Here is a 22,091-nt window from a genome sequence, read left to right as displayed (position 1 = left end):
TTCCTCTTCCCCCTCTTTTGTGTCTTTTCTCCTGAATTTCATCCTATTTGGATGTCATTCCTAAATGTGATATTATTCTCCTAACCATTATCAGCTTTCTTTCCTCAACTTGGTTTATGTTTCCAGGTACCCTGCCATTTCTTTTCATCCTTGTCTCTTCTGTTGGCCCTAGGACAGAATCTGAGCTGTATGCCAGCTCATCACACATTTCAGAGGAGGATTATGAGGGGTGAGAATTGGTGGCTCCGGGTCTTACCAAAGCCCTAAACACTGCACAGTGATAGGATCATGAACACCTTTTGGTCTCTAGAAGTCCCTTGTGTGTATATACGTGTGTGCACACAAATGCCTCCTCCAGGCATAGCAAATTTACGATAGAGAAATGTATAGGGCAGTTTCATTGATCCAAATGATGTCTTTGTAGGGAAGGAAATATAAGAAAGTCTTTAAACAACATGTAGATAACAATAAAAATGACGCCTTAAATGTGCAAGGTGCCTTGCTGTTTACAAAGCATTTTTACTTTAGTTCTCATTTTATCATAACTCTAACTCCATGGGGAATAGATATGAAAACTGAGGTTGAGAGATTAAGTGACTTGCACAAACTCACAGACCTTCCAGGGTATGAGAGAGAGCAGGTCAGAGTCTTCAACTCTGGTTCTCTGCTTCAAAGCCCTGTTCTCTTTCTTTTTTGGTAACAGTGTTTTGTTGTTGTTTTTAAGTCCAAGAAATATATATTCATGAATATGAGTATTTTTCCAACATATTTATTTACATCAGCATAATACAGATTAACAAAATACATGTATGTTTAGGTTATTTGTTGCTGTGTGGCAAGCCACCCCCAAAAGTAGTAGCTTAAAACAACGACGTTTGATTATTTCTCATGATTCTATCAGTTGACTGGGTGGTTCTTCTGTAGTTAGCTGGCACTTGGCTAGGGCTGGGTGGTCTAAGGTGGCCTCACTCACATGTATGGCAGCCCAGTGGGCATGGCTGCTAGGGTCTCTCTCCCCATCTGGTCTTTCATCCTGGGTTTCTTCATAGGATGACAGAAGTGAGAGAGGAAGTAGCAAAGCCTTTAGAGACTATGTTAGGCTGGATTCTCCAGAGAGAGATTTATATCAAGGAAATGGCTCACACAGCTGGAGAGGTGATCACATATCAAATCTCAACATGGAAGTGATCACAACATTTTGTGACTGCCAAAACATTAAGAATCATGGCCCAGCCAAGTTGACACAATCTTGAACATCACAGAGACCAAGGCCTGCAAGTACACAACATCGCTTCTGCCACAATCTTTCGGTCAAAGCAAGTCACAGGGTCAGCCCTGATTACAAGGGCGAGGGAGAGACTCTTGATGGGAGGAGCTACAAAGAATTTGTGACCATTTTTATATACATTTAACCAAACATTTGTGCCCTTTAGATTTCATTTTTTGACTGCAGAAAGTTGGTGGAGTACTGCCGCTGCATGACCCTCTTCTAAAGACTCAATGTCCTTCTGGCCCTGGGGCTCTGGGTACTCAGGTGTAATTTAGGCAGCCTTGTAGTTAAGCTCCCTCTTCCCTCAGCAGCTGCCTTTCTGCCTCGCTCTTCACTTGACAGTGGGCACTTCACTTGGGAGTAGACACATGATTTAGTGGCCTCAGAGCACCATCTCAGCTTTAAGCATCATTTAGCCGACCCTTATTTTTAGCTCCTCTCTTTAAGGAATGTTGTGACTCGGTTTTCTCTCGTCACACAACAGAGAGTGCTATTTTGGATGTCATAAGATCTGCCTGATGAAAGCAGGTCAGTTTTCAAAACAAAACTTTGAAACTTGTTGCATAGAAATTCTCCTTTGTGATGTTGAATATCAGCCAAGAGGAATAGATCCACTGATGTGGTTGGAGGGTAGATCGAGCCTGAGCTGTTATGTCTCTGGGCCCCATGTTCTATGTCAGCCAGCCCAGACCTCAGAGAGCCCAACAGCGCTCGCTCTCAAGAAGAGTGTTCCTAGACCACAATCTTTTCTCTAAACTCTTTGCCCTCTTCAATACATGTGCCTCGTTTTACAGAGTCTTTACTTAGCCTTTGTAATTTTTCACCAGTCTTTCAGATACAAGCTTACAGAGTAGACATTAATTAGTTAAAAATGTAGGCAGTAATACCCCTACCTTATTAACTTTTCACTTTAAGTCAGATGAGTTTTTTAGTACTCTTAGGCCTTTTGATTTTTTAAGCAACTGGTTTCATATTTTTATTAAGGTAAATGAACTTAATATGTTACTGACAGTCACGCATTTGAAATTCATTTTAATGAGATTTGTCCCAAACATATTGTTATAAAATGTCTCATTTTCAGTTTCTCTGTATAAATGTGCATTTCTTAAAAGTTGTTGAGAAAATTCCAAACCATTTATTTTGAGGCAGAAATAAATTAAGTCATTGTTTACTAGTGCTTAAAACCTTAAAATAGGTTTTATCCTCTGTTGTGTACATTGCAGCTCACTAGGTTCCCAAGCTTTGTCCTGGCTCCAGCCTCTCTCTGACTGAAGGGCCTGATTTTCTTCCAGAACCTGTACCTGAAACATTCGTATCTCTTGTTTTGTGTGACACTATACCAAAAACCCTGTTTTCTTTTTCCTTTTTCTAATAGGCTTTATTTTCTAGAGCAGTTTTTAGTTTAGAGAGAAATTGTGGAGAAAGTGTAGAGTAACAATGTGCCCCCATACACATTGTTTCTCCTGTTATTAACATCTTCCATTTCTGTAGTACAGTTGTTAAAATTGATGAGCCAATATTAATAACATTATTATTAACTAAAGGCCAAGAGAGCCAAAGTATGACCTTGAGTATATCCCACTTGAATTTAGAGACCATGTCAAGAATAGATTTGACACATTGAACACTAATGACCAAAGAGCAGACGAGTTGCGGATTACATCAAGAACATCATACATGAAGAAAGCAAAAGGTCATTAAAAAGACAGGAAGGAAAGAAAAGATCAAAATGGATATCAGGAGAGACTCTGAAACTTGCTCTTAAATGTAGAGTACCTAAAGCAAAAGGAGAATGAAGAAGTAAAGGAGCTGAACAGAATATTTCAAAGAATGCCTTCAGAAGACAAAATATTCTAATGAAATGTGCAAAGACCTGGAGTTAGAAAACCAAAAGGTGAAGAACACGCTTAGCATTTCTCAAGCTGAAAGAACTGAAGAAAAAAATGCAAGCCTCAAGTTACAACACTGCAGGATTCTATGGGAAAAATATTGAACAATTCAGGAAGCATCCAAAGATGGAAGAAATACACAGAGTCACTGTACCAAAAAGAATTGGTCGACATTCAGCCAATTCAGGAGTTAGCATATGATCAGGAACCGATGGTATTGAAAAAAGTCCAAGCTGCACTGAAGGCAGTGGCAAAAAAACTAGCTTCAGGAATTGATGGAATCTAAATTGAGATGTTTCAGTAAATGGATGCAGTGCTGGAATCACTCACTCATCTATGCCAAGAAATTTGGATGACAGCTGCCTGGCCAATCAGGTAGAACAGATCGATATTTGAGACCATTCCAAAGAAAGGCGATCCAACAGATGCAGAAATTGGCGAACAATATCATTAATAACACACACAAGTAAAATTTTGCTGAAAACAATTCAAAAACAACTGCAGCAGTACATCACAGGGAACTGCCAGAAATTCAAGCTGGATTCAGAAGAGAATGTGGAATAAGGGATATCATTGCTGATGTCAGATGGATCAAGGCTGAAAGCAGAAAATACCAGAAAGATGTTTACCTGTGTTTTATTGACTATGCAAGGGCATTCGACTGTGTGGATCATAACAAATTATGGATAACGTTGTGAAAAATGGGAATTCCAGAGCACCTAATTGTGCTCATATGGAACCTATACATAGACTAAGAGGCAGTCATTGGAACAGAACGAGGGTATACTGCGTGGTTGAAAATCAGGAAAGATGTGCCTCAGGGTTGTATCCTTTCACCATACTTATTCAGTCTGTATGCTGAGCAGATAAGCCAAGAAGTTGGACTATATGAAGAAGAATGGGGCATCAGGATTGGAGGAAGACTTACTAACAACCTTTGATATACAGATGACACAACCATGCTTGCTGAAAGCAAAGAGGACTTGAAGCACCTACTGATGAAGATCAAAGACTATAGCCTTCAGTATGGATTACACTTCAATGGAAAGAAAGCAAAAATCTCACAACTGGACCAATAAGCAACATCATGATAAATGGAGAAAATATTGAAGTTGTCACAGATTTTATCGTACTTAGATCTACAATCAGTGTCCGTTTAAGGCAGTCAAGAAATCAAATGATGCATTGCCTCGGGCAGGTTTGCTGCAAACGACCTCTTTAAAGTATTAAAAAGCAAAAATATCACTTTGAGGACTAAGGTGTGCCTGATGCAAGTCATGGGTATTTTTAATTGCCTCACATGTCTTTGAAAGCTGGGCAATGAATAAGGAAGACCAAAGAAGAATTTGATGCCTTTTAGTTGTGGCGAAGAATATTGAATGTACCATGGACTGCCAAAAGAACAAACCTGTCTTGGAAGAAGTATGGCCAGAATGCTGCTTAGAAGCAAAAATGACGAGACTTGTTCTCACATACTTTGAACATGTTATCAGAAGGGACCAATCCCTGGAGAAGGACATCATGCTTGATAAAGTAGAGGGTCAGCGAAAAAGAGGAAGACCTCAACAAGATGGATTGACACAGTGGCTGCAACAGTGGGCTGAAACATAGCAATGATTGTGAGTATGACACAGGACTGAGCAGTGTTTTGTTCTGTTGTACCTATGGTCACTGAGTCGGAACCTACTTGATGGCACTTGGCAACAGCAAAAACAAAGTCCCTAGTTTACATTAGGGTTCTCTCTTCGCGTTGTACAGTCCCATGGGTTTTGACAAATGTGTAATGTTGTATCCACCATTGTAGTTTCATACAGAATAATTTTCTTGCTCTAAATTTGTCCTATACTCCACCTACTCATCCCTTCTCCCCCTTCTCTCAAACCTTTGTGCTGTTTTATTTTTTAATTAAGATTTAAAAACATTCTCTAATTTTTTTTTTTCTTAGCTTCAAGGTAATTAAAAAATCTAGACTATCTTTTGGCTAAAATATTGACAATATTGTGTGATTTCTGTTTTTACAAAAATACTTAATAGCCTCTATTAAGCACATTAGATTCTAAGTACAGTTCCACTGGAAATATTGGTAAATTTGAATCATTGAGTTCAATCCATGAAGTCCATGTGTTACAAACGCCCAGCTTATAGACAGCTCCTACTTAAGAACGTATTGCTATAAAGCCTGTTATATTAAAAATTTGAGTTAAATACACTGGTTTGTAATAACGAACACACGCACTACTTTGTGACACTCAAGAAAAATTGTGCAAATTGGGAGTGTTTCTTAAGTGTTTTATATGCATAGAAAGGTAAAATATGTACTATATACTAAGACAAACATTTGACTAACTGCCACTAAATAAGAACCGCATGTACCTGTTCCATCTTACCTACAAATTTGACTTAAAGCCAGATTTAAGAACAGATCTTGTCCGTAAGGTTCTTTTACTTTCCCGTTTCATAGATGAAACACATAGAACTGGAGGTCCTGCCTGCTGAGTGGCAGAGCAGGCCTTGCAAGCACAAATCACTCGGCTGCACTATCCTGCTGTGGCCTTGAGTTTGCTCACCACCAGCCCTTTCCTGGCCCACCATCTGAGAGACCTCACCTTCTCCTGCTATGTCCAGCACTTCCCCTTGTTACCTTTTCTGTAGGCAAATGTGTACATGTGAGTAAATCGTTTGGCAGCTAAAGAACAGTCATGTGTGCATTGCCTGGTGCTATGTGCGGAGAGAGCACAAGCCCAGATGCTGGGAGTGCTGGAATCCAGGCCCACTTCTGGTGAACTTGGCAAACCTCTCATCTCACCTGGGTCTGTTTTCTTCTCTAAGAAAGGAGAAGGAGGGACTCAAATGTAGCTTCTACCTCTTAAGTTCTCTGAATTTCTCAATCCCTGAAGAGGGGAAGGAACCTAAGCGGCTGGTGACAGGAGGCTCCTGGGAAAGAAAGTAGAAGAAAAATTTTAGAATACTCCAGAACTCAGAATATAATGGGAAAGATATATGGTTTGCATAGTGATAGGAAGTAAAAAAAACTCCAAGGGAAGTCAGCAAAGAGTTATGGTTATTTTTGTTAGCTTTCTTAAAAAAAAAAAAAAATTAGGAAAGGCAAAATAAAATAAACCAGTAGACTAATAACTTAACCCACAGTAATTAGTATAGACTGATTGTAAAAACTGGGTGACGATTCAGTAAAATAGATTGCCTATTTGGTCCGTGGCTAGCTGACTATTGCTAGTTATCTATTTTTATATCTATAAATAGCTAGCCCCTTATAGCAGGAGCGCGAAATATCTGGTCAAAGACTGAATCCTCAAGATTAGGATTTACTCTGTTAACCTGCTTTCTAACAGAATGGGAATTGCTCTGCCTGTCAGACCTGCCTTAGCGTGTATGCTGAGGCGAAGTGGTTTGTGCATGTGTCTTTGCCCCGCGTGCTCACCTGCATGAGCTGCGTAACCTGAGCATGGCTGCTCGCAGGCTCCTGGCGCCATATATGTACTTGTTTCTCCCCATCTCTTGACATGTCACTCTCCCTGAGGCCCGACTCTGTCTGCCTTCCCTGTCACACTCTTTTTCCAGCTCCTACATATTCATACTGCCTTGTTTCTGTATTTCACACTTAATTGAACATACACATATCATTATATTCATAGAAGAGTTTTAGGTCCTCTGTTCCTAACTTTGTGATTGGACCATTTTTTGTCTCTTATAAAACAAACTACTAAATTAAATTCCTTTTTCCTTGTTTGAGCCTCAGTTTTATTTTTCTCCTATAAGACATTAACCATAGATATAAGCGAATTTCGCACTCATGACCTGTAGTATTATAACAGCTCCAAATGCTATCACTCCAGGAAGGGAAATAAGATGAAAGGAAGGATACCAACCTTATTGTATCTGGAAGATACATCACATATACAGACCATGAACAGAATAAAGGACGTGAGTTTCCTTTACTTTCAGGATACCGTCTAGATATTTACAAAGAGCTACTTCAAGTTGAAAATCTAGTATACTTAGATCCCAGTCCTTAATTTTGGTTTCTTTGTGGTGTCGAGAAAATTCATTTTGTTGGTGCTGTATAGCATTATGATAACAGAATCTTGGTAGATTGCTAGGACGCTGTTTCTCGTGGAGAAGTGTAAATTTTCAGAAAAGGAGGTTTCCGTGGTTCCAAAATTCACAGCCTGAAATTAACACATACTGGCAGGGTATCCTTTTGCTTCAGAAGCTCAGGAGTTAAATAAAAATTAATACAGCCACATGGCTAAAGCAAGTAAAAAGAAGGTTCAGGTTTGAAAATGCTTGGTTGAATAGCAAGTACTCATTGAGAATCTTAGGGAAGATAGAGAGCACCAGGCTCGTTGTGGGGTATGGACGAACAAGACGTAGCCTCGGCTTGAAGTTCAACACTTCACAAGTATCACCATTGCTGATTTCAAAAAGCCTCTGCACCTTTGGAGGGTAGTAAGAGGGAAACACACACATGGTAATCTGACTTAGAAGAATCAAATAGTAGACTGGCTTTCTACCAAATAATAAAAAAGTGAATTTAAGAAAAGCTGTAATGTAATATGTTAGCTTCAAATTCAAACCAAGAGATCAAGGACCTAAATAAGCACACATATAACTGGTGATAACTTTTCTTTTCCCTCCCTGATTATCTGTAAGAAGCCCTCGTGGTGCCGTGGTAGCCTCAAAGCATACAGTTCTCTTCTTACCAAGAACTCAGTATATTTTTTATTCCTCTTTTCCAGAACATCTGTCCACTTCTGCACAGTCATCTCAGAATAACAGTCTTAACATTTCTTAGCATTCCGTTTGCTGAAGTACTTACGTTTGGGTGATTGAACTTTCTATAGCTCCTCATTCAACTCTCACCTCAGAGCCCCAGCCTATAATTTTGCTGGTCAAAGCCTTTAGGAGAATATTGAGGGGTGGGAGTGGTAGGTAGGAGGGTTATACAAGGATTATACAACAGAGGGGGTGGGACTATCAACATGGGATGTTTCAATCCAACTAGATAAATCCATCAAAGCCAGGAATGTCCTGATGATGTCTGGAAACTGTCATGTTCGTACTCAAGGGCCAGGGGACACTTCCTTTTTTCTTCTTCGAGACAGTGTTAAGTTCTTTAGATCATCAAATAATATTTACTATAGACCTGTGTGCTTTTAACATTGTGCTACATAATTAAGTTGCTTGTATCGTGCCTACTCAAGTTACCCAGTAGAAATTGTCCCTGAATATGCATTTTCAAAAAGGACTTTGACAAATGAATGAAGAACCTTGTAATCATCATGACCATCTGTTTCCAAGATATTGTCTCCAAGAAAATAGCACTTAAGTTTTCTTGTTTGTTTGTTTGTTTTTTAAGATTAGTCTCTTAGCAGAAAGATTATTCTAATTCAGTTCATTTTTTTGGTTGTTCCCTTTAATTTGGATAATTTATCCAGCTGCTTTGTGGGGATAAATAAAATTAAATTATATAATACCTAAAATATGCATTAGCAGAGCAGCAATTTAAAACATTCCTGACTATTGACATGCTATCATGGTAGCATTTGCTCTGTTTTTAAACACATGCAGGAAAAAAACTTGGAACTATATTTGAAGCTTTTCTTTCTCAACTAAGAAAAGAACATCTCTTCTGTTACCCTCTGTCACAGTAATTTTTGGCCCAAAAGAGCAAAAAAGCCAGAATCTATATTAAACTCTGATGTTGTTTAAAACAAAATAATTGTAGGAATCCCATGTTATTATTGGACCTATCCCCAGATTGAAGAAAATATTCTTTCCTAGAAGTAAAGCCCATGCCCATTGGAGATGGACTATCTCCCATAGTAGAGTGTTTAATTTGTCAGTAATTCACTTCAGATGTGTAAGCTCTGCACTTCCTGTACAAGTCCCTTATGCGGTTTGTGTTTCACCATGAGTTTGACCCCGTATTATGTCTTACTTTATATTGCTTTCAGTCCTGAATCAAGCGAGGCTCTCACTCAGTGGCTTACAATTTGCTGTGAGTGGTCATGGACACTGCCAGACACTAAATACATGGCCTTCTGACTCAGACTGGCAAATAGAAACTTAATTGACGTCTTATAAGACTTTTAATAAAGTTTGAAATTAGAATCCACAGCATGGACACTGAACCTCAAGGGCTGTCCCCACCCACCATCATTTGATGTATCATCATCATGACACAGGCAAATGGAGTGTAACAGCTCATGACAGTCCTGCAAAAATGCTTTGTGATGTTGTTTACATAGCTAATAAGCAAATCTAAAATGTTAAGATTGTACCTCTTCTGAAAATACCAAAAGCCAACCAAAATTTCATAAGATAGATTTTACTTTTATTTGCACATTTACTTTGGATGTAAGTGATAAGGTGCCTGCCTCATTCTTGAAGTTGACACAGTTTTCAGAAGGGTCAGGGTTATATTTGCCTTGTGGACACTTAACTACTTAATTGCAGCCCTGGAGGTGGAGACAGTTGGTTTCTCTTGGACTTGCTTAATCTGTTGTTGAATGTATCACATAGAGATGTGTGTTTTCATTTCTTCTTCCCTGGCTTTGCTTTTGTTTGAAAAGAAAAGAAGTTGCACATCATATGTCATGGGATAATATGATCAAGTGCTTTGATTTCCATGGCTGAATCATGGTTTCTTAAAGTCTCATGACACTTGCCAGGGCATTAGAGTACATTAGATTGTGTACTCTTTGAGGACAAGGGCCCACCTCATGTTTTCTTGCTCATCAGTGCCTAGTACAGGTAAATATTCAATGAGTACTTTTAACTGAATTATATATACAGCCAGACTGTGGCAAATTCTAGTGTCAAACTGCATGGTGTACTTGGTCTGTTCAAGGAACTAGTATTTTGAGTGTTTATCATGTTGCCAGGCATCGCACTAACTGGAGGGAATAAGATGTAGTTGTACTAATGTCAAGGTACAGTCTAAAGGGGGGACAACCATGTACAAACCACCATAGTTTAAACCATTATGTGCTTTAAAAGTAGAAACGTGTGAAAAACCCTAAGTTCACAGAGCTTTTCGATTTGGAAAACTGTAGAATTTGACTTTTGAGCTGAGTCTTTTAAGAATGAGTCAGAGTTCACCAGATGGAGAAAGAGGAAAGGGCATTCTAGGCTCTCATGGTCATTCATTTTTAAACTTTTAGTTTGTCTTGCAGCTCAAAACATTAGCACAAATCCCACCTATTTTTATGATTCAAGAAAAATGGGATTAATGACAGTTTTGGGTTTTTCCTCAGATAACCATAACCTTGCAAGACTACAGCACTTATTTAAAAAGTTTATTCCTTCCATGCTTCTTCATATGGCATGGGAGGCCCTTTATTACCCAGCCCTGGCCTAATTTCTAGCCATGTCTCCTGCCAGTCCTTGACAATATCCCCTAGTCTCCATCTCAACGTAATATACTACTGGTGGGCTGAACCATTTGCTCCAACTTAAACTCCCTATATTCTTTCATGCCTGTATACATTTGAGTATGTTCTTTCCTCTGCCCGAAGTGTCCTTCCTTCTGTCCCTACTCCTCCAGGCTTGATGGACACTCTACAGTCCGTACCTCGCCCACCACACACACATCAGCTGTTTATCTTTGTGCCTCTAGTCAGACGAAGTGTCATGAAAGACGTGATTCTTGGGGATGATTGGAGGTCTGAAGGCAGGATGAGGGTACGTCAGTGTTGAAGTTGTAGAATAACTATGGTGAGGAGTATGCTTTTATCCAGCAGCCCTCAACAATTTGGGTATCAGGACAGAGGAGGTAAATGGTTTGAATCACAGTTTTCAACTGACAGCCATGGGACTGAAGTTGACCATGAGATGTGTTTTTAATTTTTTTATATTTGTCTTTTTTTTGAGGAGAGAGCATCTTTTAATTAACAATATTTAAAAAGTGGTATGCTGACTACTATCATAAGAACTTAAGAACTATCATAAGAACTTTGATGGTTACCAGGGCAGGGAGGGAGAAAGGGAGAGGGGTATTCACTAATAAGATAGTAGACAAGAACTATTTTAGGTGAAGGGAAAGACAACATAATACAGGAAAGGGCAGCACAACTGGACTAAACCAAAAGCAGTTTCCTGAATAAACCAAATGCTTTGAAGGCTGGAGTAGCAGGGGCAGGGATCTGGGGACCATGGTTTCAGGGGACATCTGGGCCAAGTGGCATAATAAAATCTATTAAGAAAACATTCTGCATTCCACTTCGGTGAGTGGTGTCTGGCGTCTTAAATGCTAGCAAGTGGCCATCAACCCACCTGGAGCAAAGGACAATGAAGAACACCAAAGACACGAGATCATTATGAGCCCAAGAGACAGAAAGGGCCACATAAATCAGAGACTGTATCAGCCTGAGAACAGAAGAACCAGATGGTGCCCAGCTACAACCAATGACGGCTCTGGCAGCAAACACAACAGAGAATCCCTGATGGAGCAGGAGAGCAGTGGGATGCAGACCCCAAATTCTTGTAAAAAGACCAGACTTAATGGTCTGAGTGAGACTAGAAGGACCCCGGAGGTCATGGTCCCCAGACCTTCTGTTGGCCCAAAACTGGAACCATTCCCATAGCCAACTGTTCAGACAGGCATTGGACTGGACTATGGGATAGAAAATGATCCCGGTGAAGAGTGGGCTTCCTGGCTTAAGTGGACACTTGAGACTATGTGGGCATCTCCTGTCTGGAGGGGAGATGAGAAGCTGGCTGAATGGACATGGGGAATACAAGGTGGAGAGAAGGAGTGTGCTGTCTCATTAGAGGAGAGCTACTAGGAGTACATAGCAAGGTGTATACAAATTTTTGCATGAGAGACTGACTTGATTTGTAAACTTTCACTTAAAGCAATAAAAATAAAAAGTGGGTTGCTTCACATAAAAAAACTGGCTTCTCTTGAGCAATTGGAAGGTATACATTTCTGCATGGAATGAGTAGTGACAGCCCCCACCAAACGAAACCAAACCAAACCAAACTCGCCATCGAGTCAATTCCGACTCCTAACGACCCTATAGGACAAATTAGAACTGCCCCATAAGGTTTCCAAGGAGCAGCTGGTGGATTCGAACTGCCGACCTTTTGGTTAGCAGCCATAGCTCTTAACCTCTGCACTGCCAGGGTTCCGCCAGCCTCCTACTCCCATGCTCCCAACACTAACTCTTCCACCTCCCTGAAGTCTCTGCTTCACAGAGGTTTATTTTATCACAGGTTTAGCCTCATCCTGATTGCAGTTCCTTAACAACACAGCACAAAACTCAGTGTGTTTTCATCTTTGCTGCCATCTTCCAAATCCGTTTAAATTGCCTGCCCTGCCTTATCTCGTCCCTCAACCTCAACTCCAAGTTAGTTAAACCCTAAAATGGCAAACCTGAACATCTGTGGTGGTTAGGCAAGTATCTGAAAAGAGTGGAGGTAGTTGGGTGGGGATTGTATACAACTCGAGGATTTGGTAGGGGGGACAGCCCCCACAGAGGGCAGAATCCTCTACTCAGTGGGAACGGGAGTCATCCCCATTTCACATATGGTGCAGTTGAGGCTTAGAGGAATTATCTAACTTACATAAGCTCCCAGGACTCAAACCTATGACCATCTGATGTCAGAGTGCATTCTGCTAAAGGGGATTCTCCCTTAGAAATTGAATAGGAAAAAGGGCCACGGAAAGGGAGGGCTTACGTGGGGAGGAAAGTAAAATCTTGGGAGCAGCCAGTGGTCAAGTTGGAGAATGCTGAATAAATGAGTGTGGGGAATTTGCAGTCTCATTGGGGAGGGCTACAAGGAAGTACACTTACCCCTCACTTACCGACTGTCTCATTATCTGACATTTCACAACAATAGTAAAAAATCTGACTATTTTGCACATCAGTGATGTACATCTGGCAGTAACAACATGTAGGTGCAAGACGAGAGTAACACCAGATGTGATGGTTAAGATTTTGTGTCAACTTGGCTGGGCCATGTTTCTCAGTGGTTTGGCAGTTATGTAATGATGTAATTTGGCAGTTACGTAATGATGTAGTCATCTTCCATTTTGCGATCTGATGTCATCCTCCATTTTTCCATAATGCCAATTTTCACATAACAACTTGGTCTTTGAAACTGAACCATGTCAATAAGTGAGGAGTGGGCGTAGTATCCTCAGGGGTCAGCTGGGTAAGTGTTAGAAACAGATTTCAATGGTGCATCTTCTAATGATAGCTGATAAAGGAATTTGTCTTCAGAGAAAGGGTTGGGGGAGGGACGGGGTAAACAACTGGGAGAGATTAGCATAAAAGGATGAGACCCTGGGAGGTAGAGCAGTGCAGCACAGGAAAGCACATTTCCTGGAGAATGGGAGATCGGATGATCTTATACTTTGCCCTTATGACAAGGATGAGAGCCCTAGGAATTGGGCTCTCGCATGGATCCAAGTGGATGTTTGATATAAAGTCAGCCATTTCACTGCCACCCCAACTTGAGGCCGCAGATGGATCTGGAGGCCTAAAGGAGCCTTAGCAGCTCAAACAGCAGAAGTTTGCTCAGGTTTCCAGTGGAAGGTTAGTCCAAGCGTTATTGGTGTGTGCTGGGGCAGGGAGTTAAATAGTCACATCCATTGGATCTTCGTCTGTAATTACCCATCTGACACTTTCCCTAAGCTGAGGGCCAGAACTAGAGCAGTGTGGACTACGTGTAGACACTCAGTAAGTAGTTGTGAAATAGTCGTATGTGGATAAACAAGCTGATTCCAAGGTCAGAGGTACCATTCCTATTAAGTTGGCAGTTGCAGGCTCTGAAATGAGTGACTTAACATCAGTATATTAAGACTCCTATCCACATCCCAGACCCATTCCTTTCCAGAATGCCATGTGCCCATTTTCCTTTTTCTTTCTTTTCCTAGCTGATCTTCCATGCCTCTCTCACTCCCATCTCATCTTTACTCTCTAGGCCATCCAGCCAGCCACGAAAGCAAATGCCAGTGTCTTTCCTCCAGACCTAAGAAGTGAGGGTGGAGAGTCTTCTGCTCCTAGGATGTGGTCAGCCCTCCTTATCAGTTTGCTGGGCTGAGCTAACAGTAGTGCAGGATACCCAAGCGCTAGTGTTTTTAATGGTCACAGGCCTTGGGGATGGTTTTCAGTTGTTTCTGTGCCTTTGGTTCCCCGGCTGGTGGAGTCCCTTTTGAGCTTCCCCAACTGTGTTCTTTAGCCAGTCATATCAAGGGGGTAATTTATTGATGTAAAGGGCCATTGCTTTCTGTCCCCCCAATCACCCCATTTAGTTCCTATGCGCTGTGAAATAACTCTAGAAAATAATTTTATAATTCTTATAGAAACCATGTGGCCTCACAGCTTCTGTTTTCCTACACTTGGTACCACTTTTCTTTCAACTTAGCACCTTTAAGATAAGCTTCCTGGGCCCAGTGCCAGACCAGCCTTGAAGAGGAAGCCATAATCATCTGTACCTTGAGAAAGCTAGAAAAAGAAGAGTTATAATGACTACTTTATTAAGGGCTTACAATGGGCTTTATTATTAGTACTAATATTAGGAAATGCAAAGCGATATTTTACCTAATTTTCCTCAGTTTATACCTTCCCTGTTCGGAGTCGCCGGGTTAACATGCTCAGCTGGCTAACTGAAAGGTTGGAGGTTCTATTCTACCCAGAAGTGCCTCAAAAGAAAGGCCTGGCAGTTTACTTCCAAAAACTCAGCAGTTGAAAACCCTGTGGACCACAGTTCTACTCTGACACACATGGGGTTGCCATGAGTCGGAATCAGCTGGACGGCAGCCGGTTAGCTGGTTAATGTGGAGCATACCCTTGATTCCTCCGGCCTGGGGAAAACAAAGCACAAACGTAACGTGCCGTTTCTGGTTATGCAGGTAACAGATCACTCTACAGAGGGGTGGCATGGTGATCAGAAGGAAGCGCGCGATCCTGAGGGCTGGGCCATGTGCTTTCTGTGGCTAAGACACACGTTTCACTGCTTGGCTGGTGAAAATGGAAGGGATTGTGTAGGGACTAGCTGCGAAATGGTGCAGGAGGGTTAGTTCTTTAAAGAGTGCTTAGGACATGTGAAAAATTGTCAGCCTAAAGAACTTTGGTAGGGAGGAGTGCAGTTTTCAGTAAGCGTCGTCAGACCCTCAGGTGGGAACCCTGTTTCTTTATGGATTTATATTTAGCCTTTTTTTTTTTTTTCAACTTACACATTCTTGGAAAGAGGCAAGATACTTAATCAGTAGAAAGATAGTACATCAGATTTAATTAAAATTGAAGCTGCTTTTTATAGAATAGAAATGTGTTTTACATGTAATTACAGTTTTCATTTCTGACAGTTATTTCACTAATAAGCCATGTGGAATTCTTGTAGAACTAGTGCTTTGCCCTTTTAATTTCTCATTTATCCTTGTTTTGTGAGTAAAGGGAGACTTCCCTCCCATGTGTAAGTAGTAGTTTTTGATTTATAGGCAGCAATGTCTCCCTTTTGAAGAGCTCAAGCACACAACTCAGGTGTGGAATAAATCCAGTATTGGGAGAAGTATTTCCCAGATGGCCTTACTGAGTTGTTGATGTTTCCCCCCAGGATGTAGGTAGGGATAGAGGTCTGCTTGGGAAGATGAGGTGTCTGATGGTTTGCTGCTTCCAAAATTCCTCCTCTGCATAAAGAGCTTATTGAATGGGAATATTAGAACAACATTTGCCCTTTACTTTTTGTAGTGCCCACCATGGGGCATGTTCCTGGGTTTTTTGCCAAATGGGTGGTGGGGATGTCAAAGAGACCCTTTTCCCCATGGCTGTTTCTGGCAACTTTTCAGAGCTTAGTGGTCTTTGAGGTTCCCCCAGTCATTCTGGTGAAACAAAAAATAGACTCTTAACAACTTAGTTGTGATAATGTGGTGATGGGAATACCACATCTAGCGTATCCTTCCTTCTCCTGTGTTGCTTACACTCTTCTTTAGTAGATAAAGAAACCCTTGTAGATGTGTAATTATACCGAAAAATTACTGAAAAAACTTCAGAGAGAAGGCCCAACTTGAGCTGGGCCTGAAGGTGGAGGTGCTTGGAAAGGAGGAGGAGTTAGGAATGGGGGTACAGGATATGTGTTCCATTCCAAGGACAGGGGACAGGTGAGAACCGAGAGAAAAGGACAAGCTGGGATCAGACTTTGGCCGTGATGGGAATGGGAATGGCAGTGAGAGCATCGTGAGATTTCATGATTAGAAGAGAGTTCATTGGGATCCAGCCATCCCATTTTATGGATGAGAAAACCAAGCCTCCGAGAGTTTCAGTGGCTTGCTAGTGGTCCACACTTTCTGGTGGATGATGGTATTGGATGGTAAATAAAGGTGTTCTTTTCTTCCCTCATGGTGTCAGATGTATTCAGGGAGGAAGAAGTTTTTGTAAATGATCAAGCAGGTACTAATAATTATCTTTCTCATTAAAATGTTAAAACTAGTTGTACTTGGCTTCTTCCAGTGGAATGTGCAAATTAAACTGTGACTGCTCTGCCCTGTAAGTGTGAATTTCTCAGAGAGTCCCTAACTTTCAGTGAAATCTCCTGGAGTGGTCATTATATGGGCAGATGGCAGAGCTGGGCCCTAGACTTTCAGAAAAACAGCCCTGGACTGTGGTGACCTGTAATCTGCATTATAAATAAATTCCATAAGTGTTTCTTCTCACACACTAAATTTGTAAAACACCGCACATATCAACTCATAGTCTAAAATTTACAATAATAAAAAATAAAAAAACAATACATGATCTAACCCCTGACTTAGTAGCAAGGAAAAAAAAATTCCAGACTAATATTTGGATGTTTGTATCATTCATTCTTTTACTTATAAGACAAGTAAAACCTGCACGCTGCACTGGAGGAACTCACAGAGGGGCAGAAGAAATCTTGTGATGAGCAAGCACACTCCTTACGTTAGGTACCTCGTGTGCTATTGAAGCTATTGAAGCTCAGACGAGGGAAAATCGATTCCAGTTGCTTCTTTTGAGCAGAGAAGGCCACGAGGGGTGGGTGGTCTTAGTGACTGTGTGGAATTCACCATGGGCCAAGGAGAGACAGGAATTCAAGGTGGGGTAGACATATGAGCTGTGGCTGGCGTGATAAGGGGTGGGGGTGTTGTATTCAGTGAATGGCTGGTAGCCTTTGTTGCCAGAAAGTGGGATGCGTGATGGAACCAGTAGAGTACTGAAGCTAAAGGATAGGTAGAGGCCAGACTTGGAAGCCTGTTATAAGCTGTGCCCAGGAGCTAGGTAGGACACTGGCTTTCTGGCCTGCCTGGGACTGTCTGTGTAGTGCAGGAAGCAGAGAACAGGAAGGGAAAGAATAGGTGTGCGATGCCTTCTAGGCAGCAGAAACAGCCAGCGTGGGTCTTCTAAGGAGGTGAGTGCCCTCTAGGGGCTAGATGGTTTCTGAGTGCTGTTCACGAGACACTCAGATGCCCGCTGAGCTGAATCCATTACCTACGTGGGAAAAACCAGCTTACCCAAATCTCACCTGGCTGCACCTGTGATTGCGTGATGCAAAAGAATTCATTAATGTGGCGCATTGATTGATCATTCTCTTAATAGTGAGGTTAACGTTAGAGACTTGATTTTTTTCTGGCAAATTGCGAAACAGGTTGCTTCTTGTTTGAAGTTAAAAGCCCTTAGTCCACATATCATATGATTCCATGTAGATGCAATGCCCAGAATAGGCAAATCCATAAAGACAGAAAGTGGATTAGTGGTAGCCAGGGGCTGGGGGGAGGGAAGAATGGGGAGTGACTGCTAATAGGTACAGGGTTTCTTTTTGGAGTGGTGAAAATGTTCTAAATTAGATAGTGGTGGTGGTCGTACAGCCTTGTGAATATGCTTTGCTGCTGTTGTTGTTAGGTGCCGTCAAGTCAGTTCGAAATACTGCCCAGTCCTGGGCCCTCCTCACAATCATCGTTACGCTGGAGCCTGTTGTTACAGCCACTGTCAATCCATCTCATTGAGGGTTTTACTCTTTTTTACTGACCATATAGTGAATATACTAAAACTACTGAATTGTACAGTTTGAAAGGGTGAGTTTTATGGTTTGAGAAGTATATCTGAATAAAGCCATCTGTGAGGGCAGTGCAGGACCAGGCAGTGTTTCATTCTGTTGTATGTAGGGTGGCTGTACAACTGACTCGATAGCACCTAACAGCAACAACAACAAAAGCTGTTACCAAAAACAAGCCCTTAGCATTTCTGCTCAGGCTGTCCTGCAAATATCAGCTCTGCCTGGAATGGCCTTTTTGAGTTCACAGCATAGAAATCTTATCTCGGTTCTTTGCTTCCCACTTGCTTTAGCAGTTTTGTTAATGGTGTTCCTCTTTCTTCATTTCTAGTTCTGTACACAACAGATACAAAAAGTGCATGTGGTAAGATGGGTACTCAAGTCACCACAGAACAGAGTAAGAGAGGCGCTTTCCAAAAAGCACAATGTTCACGTGTTCAGAGAAGGAGCTGTTATTTGGGATTGGCCTATAAAGACAGCTGGAAAGGAGGGCTGGGGGAGGATTGTTCAGGAGGCAGACAGGTGGGCAGCGCGAAGCGAAGGCTTGAGCGGAGAATGGCAGTGTGACTGTTGCATAAGGAAAATGAAAGGGCATACTGGGAGATGGAATTGGAAGAAGAGTATGTGGATTTGAGCGTGTGGAATGGGAGACTGAGGGATTGATAATGTAAATGAAGAGTAATTGAAGGTTTCTGACTAAGGAAGTACAGGAATTGAGCCTTAGGGAGAGTATCTGGGCACAAGGCTGTGGGTCTGGGTTGGAAGAGGGAGAGACTTGGGTGGGGAAACCAGGTTAGAGCTGGAGAGGGTGGGCTTTCAGAAGTGAGAGGTAAGTGGTGGCATCAATTTAACTAAGCTTCTGTTTCTCGTATGTTAACCTGTTTCCTCTGCCCCTAGTACGCATGCTTTCTTCTTTCCCTTGCTTACTCTTTATCCAGGGATTGGGATAAAGGTAGGGGGAAGATTAGAGGAGGGAAAAAAAAAGAATAAAAATGAAGAGAAAGAACTGGTGAGGACAATACAGCGTGCGTGGTTCGCAGTGTGCATGGTTCAGTTGTTCTGTAATTCAACATTTCCTCTTTATGACTCAGTAGAAGAGAATCTAGTCCCTTCTAGCGGAAAACACAGGGAACAGGAAGCCCTATTTAAGGAATTTCTGGACAGTTGATTAAGCTGTCCATCTCACAGTTCTCATGAGTAAACCAGAGAATCTAGAATAATCTTATGTAAGAATTTTTTTAAAACTACACTGTATTCATATAAGGGGACATAACAAATTCTTGGCAAATATGGGTCATGAAGGGGTCTGCCTTTTGTTACCTGAGAGAGTGAATGTAGAAATATCTATCAAAAGATAACTCATGTGAGTTGTATTATGTTGAACTATATGAAGTTGCTATTTGTCCGTTTTTGACCTGCCAAAATGGCAATTTCATAAGGTTTCAACCTAATAGATTGCTGCCTGATAGATACCTGTCCTGAGCCCAGATTTTGACTTTGAGTTTCTTAACAAGTTCCTTTTCATTAAGGAGTTAATGGCATTTAACACTTGGTAATCTCCAGGTTCTGAGGAAGCTATAAGAAGTCAAAGCTTGGCCACAGGTGGGGAGGGCAATGGCAAAGGAGAGAAGGGGCAAGGAGCAGGCAGCATGCCTTTGGCAAACGCCAGGGACCCCAAATCCTGGGATCTTCAATGCACAGTCACTCTGGGCTTAGAAATGAAAATTCAACACGAAGGGCTTTTCTTTCTTAAATAGGTTAATAGACAGGTGTATGCGATTTTAGAACTCCTGCAGTATGTGGGCAACAACCTGCATAGGTCTCTAGGAAAACAATAAACAACCAAAACCAATTTCTATGGAGCTGATTCCGACTCATGGTGACCCCATATGTGCAGAGTAGAACTGTGCTCCATAGGGTTTTCAGTGGCTGATTTTTTAGAAGTAGATCTTCAGGCCTTTCTTCCAAGATGCCTCTGGATGGACTCAAACAGCCAATCTTTCAGTTGGCAGTCGAGTGCTTCACCTTTTGCACCACCCAGAACTCCAGGAAAACAATAGAGAATATTTAAATGTTGGGAAACAGGTCAAAAATAAAAGAAGACTGAGGGCAGACTTAGTTGTGGTTCTCAGCTTGGCATGATTTCTAGCAGCCTTACAGAATACCTAGCACTCCTTAAGTGCACGTAGTCTGCAGTAAAGATTGCTGAAATGTGGAAGGACAGCATATGAAGAGGTTTTTTCGGTTGAATGCTTGGTGTTTAAAACAGAATGATTCCCTGAGACACATCAGTAGGTGAGCATGTGAATTCTAGGAGATGTATGAGAGAAAGTTAGTCAGGCGTTCTTGTAGGATGCTTCCATTCTAATCACATTTAGACACTGGGATCAAGGTGTGGTGTAACTCCATTATTCTGTAAACTCAAAGGAGTTTAAGTTGTACAGAATGTCAAGTATAATAAATATAAACAGTATACTGTTACTGTAATATCACAGTGATATGTTTACATGTGTAAAATTGCAGTGGCTAGCACATAAAAGTGAAAGACTATGGGATAACCTTAGCAGGGACTAAAAGCCCAGTTCATATTTACTCAGCCCTTAGAGGGTGATCATCCTGTAGGAATATCAAAAAACCAAAACCAAAACCAGTGCCGTCAAGTCGATTCCTACTCATAGCAACCCTACAGGACAGGGTAGAACTGCCCCATAGAGTTTCCAAGGAGCGTCTGGCCGATTTGAACTGCCGACCCTTTGGTTAGCCACTGTAGCACTTAACCACTGTGCCACCAGGGTTTCCTGTGGGAATACAGACTGTGAAATGAGAGCCCCCAGCACAGCTAACACAAAACAGGCAGACACCTATTTTAAACCGTAGGCAGGAATATCAGTTGCAGCAAAACCTTAATTATCTAACATCCTCTTCTCTCAGGATCCCAATATAAGCATCACTGCACACGGAAGAAGCCAAAAAGGACCTGCCTTATGGAGGGTAATTTATGTCTCCCAGTGGCTTTAGCATAGTCTTTGGTGCAGATTTTAACTTAAATTCATTTCCTTTTTAGTTCTGCAGTTAGCTGTAAGTGTAAGTAAGCCTCTAGGCTTGGTTACTGAGGTACTGTGGACTATAAGCATACTTTGACTTATTAAAGATCTGAAGACCAGTTGGAGAACAAATCAATTACCTAAATAAGAAAGAAAAAAATACAGAATTAATACAGAATGTGTTAGTAGTTCTTCCCTGCTGGGAATGACTCTCCCTTAATCTTGACCCCTGCTTTGCATACATACTCACATTTTTCCTTCCTTCGAGATTGTCTTTTTTTAGGATGCCTTCCTTTTACACCTGTGGGGCAGTTCTACTCTGTCCTATAGGGTCGCTATCAGTCAGAATCCACTCGACGGCAGTGGGTTTGTTTTGTTTTGTTTTACCTGAGATCTCCCTTCCTCATTATCTTCACCCTTCTAATCCATGCTTCCATCCCCAGGGGAGTCCCAGAACAGTAGGCCAGCTCCTCCGTCCTGGAATTACATTTACATGCTAACATCTTGTTGCCCTGGGCTTCTCATTTCCTACCTCCAGTTTGATTGTCGGGGATGTCGTATGTAGTTCAGTGGCAGAGTTCTTGCCTTCCATGCGTGAGACCCAGGTTCAATTTCCAGCCAGTGTTCCTCATGTGCAGCTACCACCTGTCTATCAGTGGAGCAGCCTGCTGCTAAAAGGTTCTAGTGGAGCTTCCAGACTGAGACAGGCTGCGAAGAAAGGCCTGGCAATCTACTTAAGACAAATCTGCTAATGAAGTGCTATGGAGAACAACAATTGATCTCATTATACATGGGGTCGCCGTGAGTTACGCTGACTTGATAACAGCTAACACCATCTTTTCTAATGGCAGCTAA

At 41.6% G+C, this 22,091-nt stretch overlaps 1 protein-coding gene across 5 annotated transcripts in view; it reads left to right on the top strand.

Annotated features, from left to right (window-relative positions):
* CRIM1 (cysteine rich transmembrane BMP regulator 1) overlaps window positions 1–22,091 on the top strand; it is a 243,476-nt gene that overhangs the window by 109,342 nt on the left and 112,043 nt on the right. The gene's annotated exons all lie outside the window — the stretch shown is intronic.

Source organism: Elephas maximus, chromosome 26 (genome assembly GCF_024166365.1).
Source record: "Elephas maximus indicus isolate mEleMax1 chromosome 26, mEleMax1 primary haplotype, whole genome shotgun sequence".
In the NCBI taxonomy this organism is placed as follows: domain Eukaryota; kingdom Metazoa; phylum Chordata; class Mammalia; order Proboscidea; family Elephantidae; genus Elephas; species Elephas maximus.
The sequence above is the reverse complement of the archived record's forward strand: the minus strand, read 5'-3'. Positions and strand labels throughout refer to the sequence as shown.